General features: G+C 34.4%; 1 long non-coding RNA gene across 1 annotated transcript; it reads right to left on the bottom strand.

Moving 5' to 3' along the window:
• Positions 1-2,840: 2,840 nt before the first annotated feature.
• On the bottom strand, positions 2,841-18,024 carry LOC128248286 (uncharacterized). The gene is made up of 3 exons (XR_008264522.2): positions 17,912-18,024; positions 17,425-17,573; positions 2,841-3,090 (listed from the first exon to the last, which is right to left on the bottom strand). It is a non-coding gene; the product is annotated as an uncharacterized LOC128248286 (long non-coding RNA).
• Positions 18,025-18,865: the final 841 nt, after the last annotated feature.

Raw genomic sequence — 18,865 nt, 5'->3', positions numbered from 1 at the left:
TTATAATTTCAATTAACAACGAACAATTATTTTCAGAGTAACATATGGTATGGAAAAGATACAACATCTATGTACATATATAGATGCATAACTATATACTTTCAAAAATTCGTACATATTGATAGTATATATATATATATATATATATATATATATATATATATATATATATATATATATATATATATATATATATATATATATATATATATATATATATATATATATATATATATACATACATATGTATATATATATATACATATATATGTATGTATATGTATTCATATGTGTGTGTATGTATATGTATCTGTGGGTAAGTATACATGTATACATACACACGCATATATATATATATATATATATATAGTTAAATATATAATATAAGTATTTATATATAAATAATATGTATATATATATATATATATATATATATATATATATATATATATATATATATATATATATATACAGATATATGCATATATGGGAACAGGACGTCACCAACAGTAAACAACATGAAATACGAAAACAAATGAGTTCAATACGTGAACAATGAGAGAAAAAATGGAAAACACAAGTAAACACAGAGAAACGACCCTTCATCTGTTGCCGGTTGTCAATCTACTCCTCATTTCGAGCATATGCATATACATATATACATGCATGGATACAGAAACACACGCAGAAAAGCACACACACTCGTTATATGTATTGTCACCCATTGAATCACCCGTGAAGCTTAAGAAGCCGTGAGCTGTTAGAATACATGAATCTATACTGTTGAAATATATCATTGGTTAAGAGCCATAACTGTGTTTACCTCGAAGATTAATTGTTGTACCCAAACATAACATATAATCTAGTCTTGCTTGTATTTGCCGTCTTCAACCTTGTTCAAATGATATCTACAAAGCATGAGACCTGAAAATTTTAAGCTCATTCTAGCGATCAGAGTGAAAAGGCGCAAAGTTTGTTTCGAATAATCTTGACTATTTTCGATAAAACAAATATGAATAAAATATCTAAGTGTTAATAAATCAACTTGGAAGTTTAATCATATTATTTAATTATGAGGAAGTGTGTAGCGATGAACGGAAGATAAGTTGGAAAATGTGGGAAATAGTACGAGATAAGATTAGCTATGCTAGTTTTATCCAAACTATTTTTGTGATTTCTGAGTGACATTGGAGGAGTATGTTTATCAGGTTTGACACTGACCATCTGCCAAATTGTAGTAAATTTTTTACTGCAGAAACACTCACACATACACACGCACACGAATACACCTACTCGCACGCACTCAAACACACACACACACACACACACACACACACACACACACACACACACACACACACACACACACACACAAACACTCACACACAGCACACATGATACTCTAATGTTACAAGGTTTGGCACTTCAGAGCATAAAAATTTTGGGGGAGAACTCAAATAATTTGTTTGTCTAACTATGAGCATTAGTTTAACTGGTGTGCCTTTGAGTTGTTGATCTAGGATTACTCGAGTGTATGTAAGTTTAACAATATCTAAAACTGATTTATTTAGTTCAATGTATAAAATCCATGTTAGATATTCAGATTTACGTAGCTGTGGGTGATCTAACAGGAGCTGTTTTGATTCTTAAAACCACCTCTTGCTACAGAAATTTACAAAAGAGATGATACAAATATTTCAGTGAGATTCTCAGTTAATTCCGTTTCCGTCCCTTACTTTATAGAAGTGGTCGAAATACAAGCACGCTAGCTGCCGCTGATCGATATCCGTTTTGGTTATTGATCTTTTCCTGACAATGAACATCAAAATACGAACTTCATTTTCAAAAGTACTGTCATGTGTGTGTGTCCGTCGCACACACACAACTGAAAGCACGCTAATGCTCACTTTTGAATTATAATGTATCCCCACATTCGAATAGGTTGTTTCATTTACTCAGGTATACATGCAAGCGAAGAGAAGATTGATATGATCATGTGTGTGGAAATGGATAGCAAATTAATCTGTGCATATTCTCCCATACATCATGCCTGTGTTTGTGTGACAGGAATATAGAACATTGGCTGTTTTGGAACGTCGTAATGTAAAACATTATCTGATACACTCTGGCGAACGAAAGAAATGAAACGCCTGTCAACAAAGCGATGATATTAGTAATATGTATCCTGACATGAATTACAAGTCAAGATGACAAAGTGTCAGTTTGCTGAGATGACACATAAACCCAGATTATCAACGACAAAGCAATTTCTGACTTCATCTGAATTTATATATTTACGCTCGAAGATTTTTTGCAAATATTTTTAACACAAAAGACTACCGAATGAGGAAGATGAAATTACTGTCTCCACTTCAGAGAAAAGAATAGGTTGAATACTTTTAAAAAAGTAAGACCAATATCTAGTTACAATAAGAAATGATGTCCCAATTTCTTTATGACCAACCCTGATTGTTGGACAAGGGAGATAAATACGTATAGAAGTTTTTTTATAAATTTTAGTTACTATCTTGCAATCATTTTAATCTCATTTCTAAGTTTACGTTTGATTCTGAATGGCGTTATTTAGAACGGAATCGTGTTTATATAAACAAACATATACACAACACACACACGTGTGTGTATGTTTGTTTGTGTGTGTGTGTGTGTGTGTGTGTGTGTGTGTGTGTGTGTGTGTGTGTGCGTGTGTGTGTGTGTGAGAGAGAGAGAGAGAGAGAGAGAGAAACAGACCGACAGACAAAGACAGATAGCGGTTAGTTCACTGGAAAATTCAACTGGGAACCACAGTAATTCTTTTATCAATAAGATTTAATAACAGCATGGAGATTCTTTGAAATACTTTTAATCTTAGTATACTGACAAAATTGTTTGGTCGACATTGTACAAATTGTAACTCGGTAGTGGAAATCCTTGAGAAGATAAACAGTTATTTTTAAGTGTTACTTTGGGTTACCAAGGAGTTCGTGCAGTATTGTTTCCGGCTGAGATGAATGGGCGACGCTGTTTTGAATCTAGTGAATTGGCACGGTTGACTGGACATTAAACCTGCTTTGACAACAGTACTTTGTGTCACTGGAAACAAAAAGATACGTGAGCGTAGAAATATGCACATACAAATAATGAGTATGTAAGAGAGAGTATGTAGGATAAAGAGAGAGAGAGAGGAGAATAAAAAGAAAGGAGGATAAAGAGAGAGAGAGAGAGAGAGAGAGAGAGAGAGAGAGAGAGGGATAATGAGAGAGAGAGAGAAAGGGAAAGAAAGAATGAAAGGAAAATTAAAACGAGAGGCATCATTACATTTGGAGTAAAATAAGTCAGCGTTGAATCAGTGACGCCAAATAGGCGGCGCCCGAATGTCTAATAACCATATTGTTCTGGAAGATTAAAATAAAACTTTAAAGGTCTCCTTCCGCGGTTTTTCTGAAGTATTAATCGTGACATAAACAAAAGAAGCCATACATTTCAGAACAGAACTTCCAGCAACCCTAAGCAAGCAAAAATTGGAATCGAGGTCCGCTCCGGTAGAATTTAGTTCTCAGACAACTGAAAATAGCAGATAATCGCATGAGAAGGATGAGAATTGTTAGGACAGTGGGATCAAGCGGATTAGGTCTGGGCTATTTTCAAAGCTGCTAGATTAGTAAAGCTAGCGCAAAAGATCGACTTCTCCTCTAAAAAGAAGTGCATGCATATATAAAAGGATTAGGGGCTATAAAACTGCAATTCATCAACTGGCCTGTACAATCTGCTGAGTTGACAGTTCAGACACATGAGTCACAATAAGACACTTTATCAATCATGCCAAAACTTCACAGGTGGGAGGTGAGCAAAAGGCTCTTTTGTCTAATGTTTGCTGGAAAAGTATCCTTTTCAAAAAATTAATGCCGTTGCCTCAAGACATGACCTACACCCACTATCACTGGAAGCTTGATCAGTTACTCAAGGAAACTGCATAGATGTTCAGTACAGCCGTTCAGTCCAGAGAATACCAGGTCACGTAGTAAAACCACACTTTTTCCATAAGTGAAGAAGAGTTTAGGTCACTGCCACATATATAAAGCCGGGCCTACTTTTCAGAGCGTAAGAACGGTAAGCGAAAGTAGATGCCGTAAACTAACCGCAATCCTCATAGCACATCGTATGAATATCTCCTCACCAGGACTGCTGATGCGTTTGTGTGTTTGTGTTTGTGTGTGTCTGTGTCTGTGAAATGCATTTTGTGGGATATTGGAAATCTAGTTGTAAGTGGTTTGTTATAACAGAGAAAAACTTTAAGAAAGAACCGATAAGAAAACTGTTATACAAAATTAGAAGGCTTTCCGTGATTTCATTAATATTTCGTTAATATGAGAAGCAATTCAAGACGCTAAAAGTTGTTTTCGGTGTCAGACAACAACTTACATACATTTGTTTCTCTGTTAAGATGAATTAAGAGTTTGGTACAATGCCAACAGTTGCAACAACGTAAGACAGAATTTCGAATTAAAATAAAATACATAAAGAGTTTCTCAGGTGGATATTTTCAAAATTGCTTATCGATTTTCTGACAGATTTTAATTGGTCATTAATTTAGTGCGGGTGATGTCGGTTGTAATGCTTGAGGTACCAGTTTTTTTTTTTGCACACACGCGCGCACATATATCTTTTGTCATAAAAAGTGGTTGGACTGCGGTCACACTGCAGTCATGCTGGAGCAATGCTTTGAAGTGTTAAGTCGAACAAATCGACTCCAGGACATATTTTTAAGTTTGTTACTTATTCATCGCTTTATTTTACTTCAGCTATTATTTTACGGAAGCGTAAACAAACCAAAACCGGTTGCGAAGCGTTGTTTGGTCGATGACATCAACACAGAGACATACACACGCATATATACGAGGGAGTGCTGAAGAGTTCCTGGCTTTAAGGGTATGGCGAAAGACCTGGTTGGAGGCTCGAACTTCGAATTTTTTTGAAGGGCTTCGAACAATTTAAGGATCACTGCAATAAGTCTGTCAATATGAGAGGGCAATATGTTGAATAAAATCACAATTAACTGATCCTCCAATATTTTCTTTTATCCAAAGCCAGGGTAAATTGTCATCATTTTATATTTTTAATGTCGGGAATGCACATTCTTTGTTTTTGATTTTGTCCATTACACAGTTGGGCACCATCTGTGAGAACAACGGCACTATAACACAATTCACTCTGCCAGAAATTTGGAAACGACACGAAATTTTAAAAACGTTAAATTTTGCAGTTTGACCATCTTGAAAACTGAGTATAAAAATGAAATAACAATGCTGAGAGAATTCCAAAGTTCGAATGACTATCATTAATTTAATAACGGCAAAACTTTTAACAGTAAATTTGCATTTCATAGCAAAACTCTTGCGAAACTTAAAAGGATTTGTGTAGTACTAAGCGTGATGGTGCAAATTATTCACACGCATTATTTAATATAGAAATAATTTTTAACTTGCATTGAAATATAGCTATAACTACTCCGAAAATGATATTCCTTGACTCAATCTTTATTTCTAGATAAAGGGCTTAGACTGGAAAACTAATTTTTGGAAAAATGTCGATTCTTATTACTTCACGTATATTTAGAAATAACGTTTTATCCGGTAACATCGTATTACATCACATACTTCAAATTCTGCTTCCAGTCGTTAATTTTCTCCATACCGGTTTATTGTGATTAATAGAACAATAACATACTTCGAATATATAGAATAAGCTGTAATGTTTGTGTCTTCCTCATGAAATGAATTTGCCTTCAACAATTGCTTCATGAATTACTGTAGAATTATTTTCCTATGTTATTCGTCACGATATTATTTATTTATTATTTAGGCTTATATTTAAAAAGAAAACTCATGGGAAAAGATTCTGACACACACATACATATATACGACGGGCTTCTTTCAGTTTCCGTCTACCAAATCCACTCACAAGGCTTTGGTCGGCCCGAGGCTATAGTAGAAGACACTTACCCAAGGTGCCACGCAGTGGGACTGAACCTGGAACTATGTGGTTCGTAAGCAAGCTACTTACCACACAGCCACTCCTTGCTTTCTAGAATTTTCTGTTTTTAGATATTTTTACTTGATACATAAAGATAAAGTATAAGTGAGAAAGTTCTATTCAAATTATCTCCAACACATACATGTTCTTATGACATGGAACTACATGAATAAAAGTCAAAGTCGATTTAACGATTTCAGAACGACATTTTGTTTGCTGGCAAACTTATTCTGCAAATAGTTGCTTTGTAATATACTTTCTTTCAGATATCAGATTTAAGATAAATACCCTTTACGATTTACTAACCGATAAAAAGTTGTCTCTGTTCTCTATATAGACTAATTTCTAATTTCGTCAATATTGCAAAGTGCACCGTATCCTCTTCGAATTTCAAGTATCTCTCTTCAACAACAACTGAATTGCAAATTCTTTTACCAAACCATTAGCTTTACAGGGAAAGAAGAAAAAGTATCATGTTTATACACGGCTACACAAATAGAATCTGAAAACGAAGTCTAAATTTCTGGAATCGGAAAGCGACGTTGGCAAAGTTAGTTTCCTGCCAGCAAAAGAGTGAAGGAAAAAAACTGAACAAAATGTTTTTGATAGTACCATTATACATTATGTTAGTAGATTATAACCCTTCCTAGGTTCATTTTATAGTGTTTAAAGTATTAGACTAATATACTTATATACTAATGTTCATAATCTATCTATCTATTTATTTATCTACCACGCCTTCTTTGCATATCTATATATATATGTATATGTATATATTCTTCAAGTGTAGAAAATCCTTGTTGAACGGGGATCACACTGGAATGTGGGTGTGGCGGAAAGTAAATTATAATCCAGATAATAAGAGGACAAAGAAATTCTTTAAACACATCTTTAATAATTCAGTGTTATTGTTCCTGTAACAATTTTGCTTCCGATGCCATTTTACGCAATAATTCGAAGTGGAAAATTTATGTTATATATATATATATAATTATCAAGAATAGCTGCAATTAACCTGCCTGCTGCAGTATCAAAGTATCGAATTATAACTGAAACTATAACGATCTTTGCAACAAGTTAGATTTAAAGATCTGGTGGACGATTTAAATCGAGCTTAGGAATAATTCTACTAGTTAAGAGCAGAAATCGTCCATCTGACTTCCGTTTGTTTAAATCTACTAAATTTCACCAGCAAGCGATGGATTTACCTAAGGATACTGAAACATACTTCTTACTACCCACCCGTATCTGCACATGCAAGATTGATTTCAATGACATTTCATCTCTTACAGTATTATAAGAAAATAGTTAATTGCTTTAGAAACAGCAGATTCCATATTGTTAAGCAACACGATGTAAATTATCGTCCATTGTGCCTCCAAGTTTCTTTATGAAATTTAAGACTTCTAAGTAGCCACAGACATCTCGTGTTTTTCTGTCACATATTTATCTCATGAGCTACTTTACAACACATTATAATTAGTTTTAGCTTAGATAGGTTAAAAGATTACTGCATCTGTCAAATAAGATGTCATTTGTAACACAGTGTACAGTGTCCTTGAGTAAAACACTGATCTCCTTCAAAGTTTCTCGACACTTTGCGAATATATCTAATTACATAAAGTCGGTTTAAGTATCAATACATATATACAGTTTTCTTCTGCGACAAAGTTTCTATAATAGCATCAGCTATGTTTACACTTTGTGATTTATTTTCCTCGTGGCAGACAGTTCTTTGGTAATTTTTTTTTTACCCTGCGCAGCTGAAGAACATTTTCAGGAGAGTGAATTTTATTTATCCTGTTACTATTCTCTTTGGTTGTTTCTGCTGCTGACGCATTAACATGATTCCTTCTCTTTATTCTCTACATTATTGATTCTATAATGTTTAAGTAGTTGATTAGGCGTTCGTTTGGTCTTATAGAATGCTACAGTTGTTCTTTGTTTTGTCTTTTGGATTTTAGTTTTAAAAAAATCTTTAGAGCATTCACATAATCTCTTTCATATTTCGATATTCACCTTTCAAATTCTTGTCTTACAAATAAAATATAAAATAGTAAGATAACTGTTGACCGTGAATTCTTTTCATAAGCATCATCAGAGACGCTCTGTGATCACGTCTCACAACATGCGCTAAGAATCGTGGTTAGAATCTCCCTAAATTCTTATCCAATCGCCTTTGAAAGAAAGAACAATTGACTAAAGTAGGCAATGGCTAATTTACTCATTGTTTTATATTAAAATGGAATGTCTATACCTGGGTCATTCTTGACAGTAAATCTGCATCATATAGAGCAAAATAACAACAACAATAACAATAACAAAGTTATCTGGAAGCTTTACTTTCTTTTGTGTGAAACTGTAATATCCCGTGGAGAAACAATTGCGGAATAGACAGCCAACTATATCAAGCACACCCGAAATTTCGAAAACGTATTAATAAACCCGGTAATCAGAACATATAAATGAAGTTACATGCATAAAAATGGAATATGTTCAAGCATTGCTGATGGCAGTGATATTTTGGTTTCAAATATTGGCCTAAGTCCAGCTATTTCGGTGGAGCGTGTAAGTCAAGGCCATCGACCCCATTGATCAGGTGATACCTATTTTATCGAACTCAAACTTATAAAAGGCAAAGTTGACCCCAGCAGGAGTGGCTGTGTGGTAAGTAGCTTGCTTACCAACCACATGGTTCCGGGTTCAGTCTTACTGCGTGGCACCTTGGGCAAGTGTCTTCTACTATAGCCTCGGGCCGACCAAAGCCTTGTGAGTGGATTTGGTAGACGGAAACTGAAAGAAGCCCATCGTATATATGTATATGTATATATATATGTGTGAGTTTGTGTGTCTGTGTTTGTCCCCCCAACATCGCTTGACAACCGATACTGGTGTGTTTACGTCCCCTTAACAGTAGCGGTTCGGCAAAAGGGACCGATAGAATAAGTACTAGGCTTACAAAGAATAATTCCTGATGTCGATTTGCTCGACTAAAGGCGGTGATCCAGCATGGCCGCAGTCAAATGACTGAAACAAGTAAAAGAGTAAAAGAGTATTCGAACCCAGAGCGTAAAGTTGGAAGAAATAGCGTTACGAATTTTTCCGGCGAGGTAACGATTGCGCCACTTCACCGCCTTATGGTGGTGATATACTGACAACCGGTCTCTCAGTTAATACGTATTTGCTTCAGCTTCTGCATACACATCTCTTATTCGTGTTGAAGTCGTTTATTTAGTAGATAACTGTCAAAGATAATTTACCGTCGTCTCTGGCCATGTAATTAGGGCGAAGCTGGAGAGATGATTTTTGCTGTTATTGTACATTAACGTTTAATGGAATTCTTGTAAATACAAATGATATCTCTAAATCCATTGAACCATAGAGTGGTTATTCGCCATCTAAGGATAAGGAGCGACGAACGGTTAATAACATGTCTTCTTTAGCGTCAAATATTCACCTTTCATTAATATGTAAATTTTACTTTATAATGCAACCAAATGAAACCCAATCTGTTTTATAGGTGAAAAGATTCAGGGAATTTTTCAAAATGTATTCTTGATGCACTGAGCACTGATGTGTTTGTGTTTGTGTGTGTGTGTGTGTGTGTGTGTGTGTGTGTGTGTGTGTGTGTGTATGTGTGTGTGTGTGTGTGTGAGAGAGAGAGAGAGAAGGCGCATGGCCCAGTGGTCAGAGCGTTGGACTCACAGTCATGAGGTAGTGAGTTCGATCCTGAACTGGGTTGCGTGTTGTGTTCTTGAGCACGACACATTATTTCATGTTGCTTCAGCTCACTCAGCAGTAGAAATGAGTTGTGACGTCACTGGCGCCAAACTTTCTAGGTACAATTCCACAGTCATTCATGACTGAAAGGGGCCTTTACCCTTTGTTCATACATACCTACACACACACACACACACACACACACACACACACACACACACACACACACACACACACACATATATATATATATATATATATATATATATATATATATATATATATATATATACATATATATATGTATATATACACACATATGTATGTATATATATATATATGTATGTATGTATATATGTGTGTATATAGACATATATGCATCAAAATTGAGAGATTGAGGGGATGGAGCAGATAGAGTCCAGTCTACACATGCTTCCTGGCTAGTAGATCCTCTGATGTTATAATTATTCAGGGATGGGTTCTCACAGCGAGCTACTCGTCGGGAGCTGAACACTTCAGTATGTTTATTTGAAACAATCAAGTGGTTAATAAGTCTCGAGTAAATGGACCACCTACGTGCCTGTCTACTGAAAACTACGGAGGATAGAGACAAAATCACTTGTCCTAGAATTCCTGGAGCCTAGGATGATTCGGGATCTGTATGGTCCTTTAGTTGCTCCTGAGCGTGTTTTCCCCCATTGTTGTTGTTGATGTTTTCGCTGTTGTTTTTGTTGTTGTTGCTACTGTTGTTGCTGTTGATATTATTCTGGCAGTGGGTGGGCAGAATAGAGTGTCGCAGTATTTCTTCCGGCTCTTTTACATTCTGAAAACAAACCCCTCCAAATTCAACATTGCCTTTCATCCTTCCGAGATCAACGAATAAAGTTTGAGGGGAGGTCTTTCCTCGATACTATCGCCCCCTATGGTATCGACTAGTCCCCTCCCCTCAAATCTGATGGCCTTGTGCCTAAACCAGAAATCATTATTAAATGTAATATTCTGAAAGTACTTGGTTTCACTTTATATGTATCTATGTAGTTATATGCATTTTCCTAAGTATATTTATGTGGGAACCACAAGTTTTTGAAGACTTCAACTGTCAAGTAATTTTATCGGGATTTGTAATCGGATTAAATACATTTTACAGTGTAATCTTGTTCTTCTTATGTCTTGTATTGATTTTGTGCACACAGTTTCCTATTTCTCTTTTTCTCGTCCATCTTCGCCTTTGTCTCCCACTTCACCTTCTCAACACCCTTATCTCCCCTTCACTCATTAACCGTTTCGCGGTCATTCTGAGGCATATCCATCTACGTAGTCGTGAATATTGCTGTCTAGGACGACTGGAAACGTTTCGTCTAATACTGTAATACCAGTACAAACGTAAGATATATCTCTATGAAATGGAGGAATTATCCTGATAGGACAGAAGAGAGCTTTTCATAATGTGCAGAATATGAAAAGCGAAGTTAGAAATAACATCCGTTTGGGAATTAAAATAATTGTGCAGAAAATCAAACAAAAACAACATAAAAAAAGGTCTGGTAACATTTCAAGGTTTAATCTTGGACTGTTGTGAGCTGGAACAAATCCCACAATGCATTTCTCCGACGCTTTCATTATTCTGATAATCCACAGTCGTTAACATCTAATTGAGGTACAAGGTCAGATATTTGGAGGGGGAAAGGTTAACAGATTACGTCAAATCCAGTACATAACTGGTTCTTTTATTTTTAATGGATGGACGCAAAAACAAACCTCAAGAAGGATTTGAATTCTGAAAATAAGACATGGAAGCAGTACCTCAATGTACTTTGACAGATGCTCTAACTATTCTGCCAATCCCCAATCCAGCCTCGACCCCTGTCCCTTTAATAGTTGTTTCGACTGTGGGTAGAAGTCTGACATTTTGGGGGTAGTCATTGACGATTATATCGACTGGAACTTTATTTTCTCGACCCGAAAGATGAGAAGCTAAGGTGACCTTCGCAGGATTCGAACTAAGTACGTAAAGAGCCAGCAAAAAAAAAAAAAATGCTAAGAATTTTGTCGAACGTTAACGATTCAGTTAGCTCGTCAGCTTCATCATCATCATCATCATCATCATCATCATCATCCAGTGTTTTAAATTCGGGTTTTGTCCCCGTTAACGGGGATGGCCGGATCTACCTCAATGCCATAGCAACCGCTCTCACACCATCTCGCCATCCGAGAAAGTCTCGTGATAGCAACTTCATCCTTTCAATATCTCCTTCTAACATAGGTAGAAGGTCAGAGATTACATTGAAGGGAACAATCAAGTTAAGAGGATCCCCATTACTTGGCTAATAATATATCTAATCAACTCTGGAGGGAGGAAAGACAATTTTAAATACGGTGAGATTTGAACCAACTAGGTAAATTACTGTACCTAAATACCTCGAGGTATGTTTTCCAAAGCTCTACCAATTCTGTCATTCCTACAAATAATTGATTAAATTTCGATCGACTAAAATTTCCACACAAGACAGAAGCAACCGCATACATACTGGTTGTACGTATATATAAAATGATAGTGGCGGAAAACAACATAAAAGGCATGTTTACTTGGCCAATGCTTTCCACCTCTCATTCTTCCTGCATTCCTTCCATTTCTCTTTCTCTTGCTTCTTCTACCGTTCATAGATATTATAAGTAGTTTCAAAAGAAATCAATATTTTCAGTCTCTATTTCATTTCACATATGGAAAAGACACGTCACAAATCACTTCTACTACTGTATGAATTTTTGAGTGTTGAGTCTATTAATGAAATTGAAATTATTATTATTATTATTATTATTATTATTATTATTATTATTATTATTATTATTATTATTATTATTATTATTATTATTATTGATATTCATGGTTTCAGAAATATATAATCGCATATTTTTTAAACATGGATAAAAGTGTTCAAGGTGAACAAATATATTGAAGGTTAACAAAAACGGTTGAGGAGTGTTGTGTAGTAATATTCAAGCAAGATTGTTATTATTATTATTATTATTATTATTATTATTATTATTATTATTATTATTATTATTATTATTGTTATCATAAGTCGGTGTGCTAGCAAAATCATTATCCCACAAACGAAATGCTTACCGGCGTTTCGTCCGTCTTTTCGTTCTGAGTTCAAATTCCGCCCAGGTCTACTTTGCTTTCCATCCTTTCGAGGTCGATGAAATAAGTGCCTATTGAGCACTGAAATTGGTGTAATCGACTAGACCCCTCCCCATTCTAAATTTCAGACCTTATGCATAGAGAATATAGTATTACTGTCATTAAGCGGTGGGCAGGCAGAAACGTTATGATGTCTGACGAAATATTTCGCAACATTTCGTCCGTTTTTACGTTCTGATTTGAAATGCCGCTGAAGGTCTATTTTGTCTTTCATCCTTTCGGGGCCAATAAAATAAGTACCTGTTGAACATTGGAGCTGTTCTAATCGATCTGCTCCTTCCCAACCACAAATTTTCTGCCCTTGCACCTATAGTAGAAAGGATTGTTGATAATGTATATTTTGTTGTATGTACAAGGTGTACTTTCACCACAATGTTTTATCCATACATATATAGACTATGTTAGTATCTGTTATTTATATTTTGTTAGCAACCAAGGACCGGGTCTGCTTAAGTTCTTTATACATTGACCTGTTAGGGGGAAAATTAGAACAGAAATCTGATTTTTTTTTTTTCGAAACATTAAAAAAAAAATTTTAATGCTGACGTCTTAAACAACCAGCCAATTGGAAAGTGGAGCGATCAAATTTGAAAGAAGAGGGATTAAGTGATCAATGAATTTTCCCGCTTCACAAACTTCAAATGCTAAAATATGCCTCACTGCTACTACGATGAGTGGGATCACGAATGGCGGCAGCAGCAGTTGCAAGCATAACAGCCATATTCCAAACAAGTAAAACAACCTGCCAAATTCTCCCACACGTCGTGGTGTTTATCATAACCACGTGAACAGTAATAATATTGATCACAACAGACAAAGGATAAACCACTTTCCTGCCTTTCCCGCCATCATGACCATTGTTGTGGTGGTAAACAGTGTCATAAAAAAGAAGTGGAATAACAAAGCAAGGGAAGTAGGTCGAGGCAGCAAAGAAAGCAACACCCCTCCCTCATCTCCTCCAGAGTTACTACTGCAGCTAAATTTAACACCGGCGCCACAACTACTACTACTACTACTACTACTACTACTACTACCACCACCACCACCACCACCACCACCACCACCACCACCACCACCACCACCTGAAAATTATTCTGAAATTTCTAACAATAAATCCGAGAGGGAAAAACGACATCCATGATCCTTTATTTTTCAGCGTCTCTGAGACCAGTGGGAAGAAGAGATGACGGTTTCTTAAAACTAGAAACCTAGTCCAAATACTTGTAAGAGGATGAACTACGTTAAAGTCACGCCAGGTGGCTAGGTGCTACTACTTTAACTATCATTTCTATAATGTGTATGATGTAACTATAAATTTTGTCCTAGCATTCGGTGGTCAGTGAATACATGCTATTGACAAATCTCAAGGAAGCTGAAACCTACATCTAGTTTTCTCGTCACAGCTTCTGGGTGATTTTCGTCTGCTACCGATATATTTTTTGTTATTAAACACAGTACGTCCATAACAGATACAATCTCTTGACGAATACTGCAGTTAGGTTGCTTTTCCATGTTGCATTAGCATTAACAATGATATATAGACGCCTATTTTAATTCAATCTTACTTTCGTTGCATATAACGGATTATTAATTTTATATTTATTAGAATATATGCAAATAAACAACTTTCTAGCATGGAAATGATGAATCAGAAGAACTAAAACATGAGTATAAAAAAAAACTAGCAGCTTTCTTGTGAGAAAATTCAGTTTTAATTCCTCACTGTAAGGAATCGGTATATTGTAAATCAATGACAATGCATAAACTTTAAATTATTATTTGAAAATGTCACATGAATGTATTTAATCATATTAATGGCACATGTTTTTTAAGGCAGTGACCTGATTGATTCTCTAGAGCTCCAGAAATATTCCTTGCATTATTTGTCCCAATACTTTATGATATGAGTTCAAATCTTGCTGGGAGTCAATAAAATGAAATACTAATCAAGTAATGGACGTTGATGATATCGACTTATCCCAAATTCCAGGGATAACTTTTTGGTTATTTATTTCGTAATTCCATCTAGAATACAGGATCAACAGCATTATTATACCAAAAATACGTAAATACGTCCATTTTATTTTTGACATTTCCATCATTTTATCATAACACAGACACCATCTTGTGTTGTTAGAGTAGCACCTGTATCATTCTGGATTTACGCTTAAGTTTATTTAAATATAGGGACTTGGTGTGGAATCTTGTTTGTAAGTTGATCTCATGGTTTCAAGACTTATTATAAAATTCGAAAAGTAGAGTAATTTTCCGAGTTTGGATTCTAATTTTTTTTCAAATCTGAATTGCTTTTCATATTAGATATAATTGTATAGGAGACACGAACATACACGACATCTCCCCTCACACACACACAAAATATACACATATGTTGACATACACACACTCACACGCACACATTCAGTCACACAGACACACGCATGTATGAATGCATGTATGTATGAATATGTATTCATTTATATGTGTTTTAAAACTTATTTCGAAATTGGAAAAGTAGAGTATTTTTACAAGCTTGGATTCTAAAATATTTGAAATCTTTATTGCTTTTCATATTAGATATAACTGAATATGAGATCCATATGTATGTACGAATATGTATGTATACATATATATATATATATATATATATATATATATATATATATATATATATATATATATATATATATATATATATGTATATATATATATATATATATATATATATATATATATATATATATATATATTTATATATATACATATATAGAGATATACATATATATATATATATATATGTGTCTGTATGTATATGTGTATATATATATATATATATATATATATATATATATATATATATATATATATACACATATATATGTGTGTATGTATGTATATATATATATATATATATGTATATATATATATATATATATATATATATATATATATATATATATATATATATATATACATATTCGATCGTGCGTGTGCGTGTTTGTGTGTGTGTGCGTGTTCGTGTGTGTGTGCGTGTGATTATCTGTTTAGGTATTCGTGGAAGAATATGTATTAACTCTATTTTTCGTTTTACGTATAAAAAAAAATTCAAGACGAAATCTCGTATTGTTCATGTCACATATATATATAATTAAATATATCTAAATGCTGTCTATGAGACGAGCATTGGATATAGTTAAACAATAGATTATCAGGGGCCTTGTTGGAAATGCCATATCGTATTTTATGTGTATAAAGCTGCACATTATTCCTGAAATGCCTGAGATCAATACTCATTGGAATTTCTATTGTTGGGAATATATATCGATACTTATTTCAATTTATCGTGATATAAATATCTCTCATATCTTTCCACCAATCCGGGACGTGTGTAGAGATATGGCTGTGGTACTGCTTCTAAAATTTCATTTGTTGCTGTTGTTATTATTATTATTATTATTATTACTATTATCATATTTTTTTGATAATCGTATTTCAACCATTATCGTGTAAAATGCCCTGCAATTGTATTTAAGTATTGATTTTCCATTTATTTATTTCTCTAAGCATTCAGATGCTTTCATAATTCGGAGGAGTGTTGGAAGAATTTGAAAACTAAATAGTTTGGACTGCCTTTCTCTCTTGCTAAAGTCACTGGTTCTAATCCTTGCATGATATCTTTTCCCTTTAATCCGTATGATGTTGATAAATTCTTTAGTATTCATGTACTGGTGGTGATTATTTTTTTGATCGATACATCATTTATGTATATATTTTTTTGATCGATACATCATTTATGTATATATTTGTATTTTAGTATCCACTTTTTTAGTGAACATCATTTGTTTACAGCATCATAAATTACCTTATTATTTCTTAGCACGTAAAATCCTGCTTTAAGCGATAATGTTAATCTTTCACGCATATCATATTTTTCATATTTTCTACTACAAAAAGATCATATTATAATACTATCTCGTGTTATCAAGAGGTCATGCATTTTGGGAAGAGAGAAATCGATGAGATCGAACCGTACACATGAAACCGACTTATTTTAAGTATATCGACTGCTGAAAACATGGCAGGTAAATTCCACTTAAGTAAGTAACATTGAAAGTGGTGGAAGCTAAGCTCAGATCGTAGAGTGACGGAGATACTACAGGATATTCTTTTCTACTCTAGACACAAGGACCAAAGTTTTGTGGGGAGAGGCCAGTCAATTAGATCGATCGCAGTACGCAACTGGTACTTAATTTATCGACTCCGAAAGGATAAAAGGCAAAGTCGACTTCGGCGGAATTTGAACTCAGAACGTAAACACTGGTAAGCATTTCGCCGGGCGTGCTAACGTTTCTGCCAGCTCACAGCCATAACACTACAAGATATTGTATGCGACATTGTACTGCTTTCGCTAATATGTCATAATACAGAAGCATGTAAAATAATAACTACGATTTAGACAGTAAGCAACTTACGCATTATTTGTCGTTTGCAGTATGGAGGAAAAATTCTCATTTAAGTACTGCTCTGTACACTCCTCGGATGTCTCCTGTGCATGATGTCTTTAAACTTCGGGTATTATTTATTTTTCCAATCGCTACGCCATTGATTTTATCAACAAGCCCTGCAAAATAGATTTATCGACGGCTAAATCAAACCGACTTAAAACACAGACTCAGTGGAGAATATATAAGAAAATAGCAATAGAACTCAGGAAATATTAAGTATTTTCTATTATTTTAGTGTGTGTGTGTGTGTGTGTGTGTGTGTGTGTGTGTCTCATTTCTACATGTGGTGCCCATACTATAATAACACAATGTATGTATGTATGTATGTATGCATTTGTGTATCTATGCTTGTACCCCACCACCACCATCGCTTGACAACCGATGTTGGTATGTTTACGTCGCTGTAGCCTAACGGTTTGGCAAAAGAGACATATACAATATGTACTAGGCTTACAAAGAATAGGTCACACGGTCGATATCTTCGACTAAAGGTGATGCCCCAGCATGGTCGCAGGCAAATGCCTGAAACAAGAAAAAAGAATATAGACCTCATTAACAGAAATCATAATCAAGCATAATTCATAACAAGGAAAAAATCTTTAACTGGTTTTCTAAATCTAGATAAAGATACTGCCTTTACTTACGGAAAATCGCACAAATATTCCTCGAAGTTATTTGCTTTAACTATGAAACTGAGTTTCTGGCGATTCTCATTTCTCATGTATAACATTTATGTATCGCAGCGTACAGTTACATTACATCTTGACCTGACACAAAAGACCGTAGTAAGTATATTCTGCAACAGGATTTCATTTCTTTTATCATAGAATATAAAGAGTAATCTAAACTTTTAGAGCGTAACAAACCGAAGTATTTTTTAATGTATATCAATGAAAACATTTGTCAGCATAAAATTTGAATTTGTCTCATGTAACGTTGTAATCTCATTTGCAAATACTTTCAGTGTGCTTATGTGTGTTTCTGCTTTTATATAAACGTATTAAAATGAGAAATACAAATCAAATCTGTATGCAGTTACGCAAATTAATCATTTACTAGGATGTATTCATGTTTTAACATTTGCAGTTGTATTTACCTATTGGGAAAGTGAAGGTAATTTTGGCGCTGAGAAAACCTTTAATCGTTACAATCTCAACGGAATTTATCTCACTTCAAAATTTATGATATTGACCAGCGGCACGCAACGTTTGCGTATCAAAACAGCTTGTATGTTAATGATTTATATATTCTTTTTTTAAGTTTATATATTTATATTTGTTTTGCATGATTCTTGATGTGAAATCCATCAGTTGAAACAAATATTGTCATATTTCGGGATGGTCAAACTTGCCAAAAAAAAAAAAAAGGAAGCAAAAAAAAAAAAATACACGCGCAATATTTTCATTCT

This window comes from Octopus bimaculoides, chromosome 7 (assembly GCF_046866305.1).
Source record: "Octopus bimaculoides isolate indiv1 chromosome 7, ASM4686630v1, whole genome shotgun sequence".
Lineage (NCBI taxonomy): Eukaryota > Metazoa > Mollusca > Cephalopoda > Octopoda > Octopodidae > Octopus > Octopus bimaculoides.
This window is presented reverse-complemented; position numbering and strand designations above follow the sequence as displayed.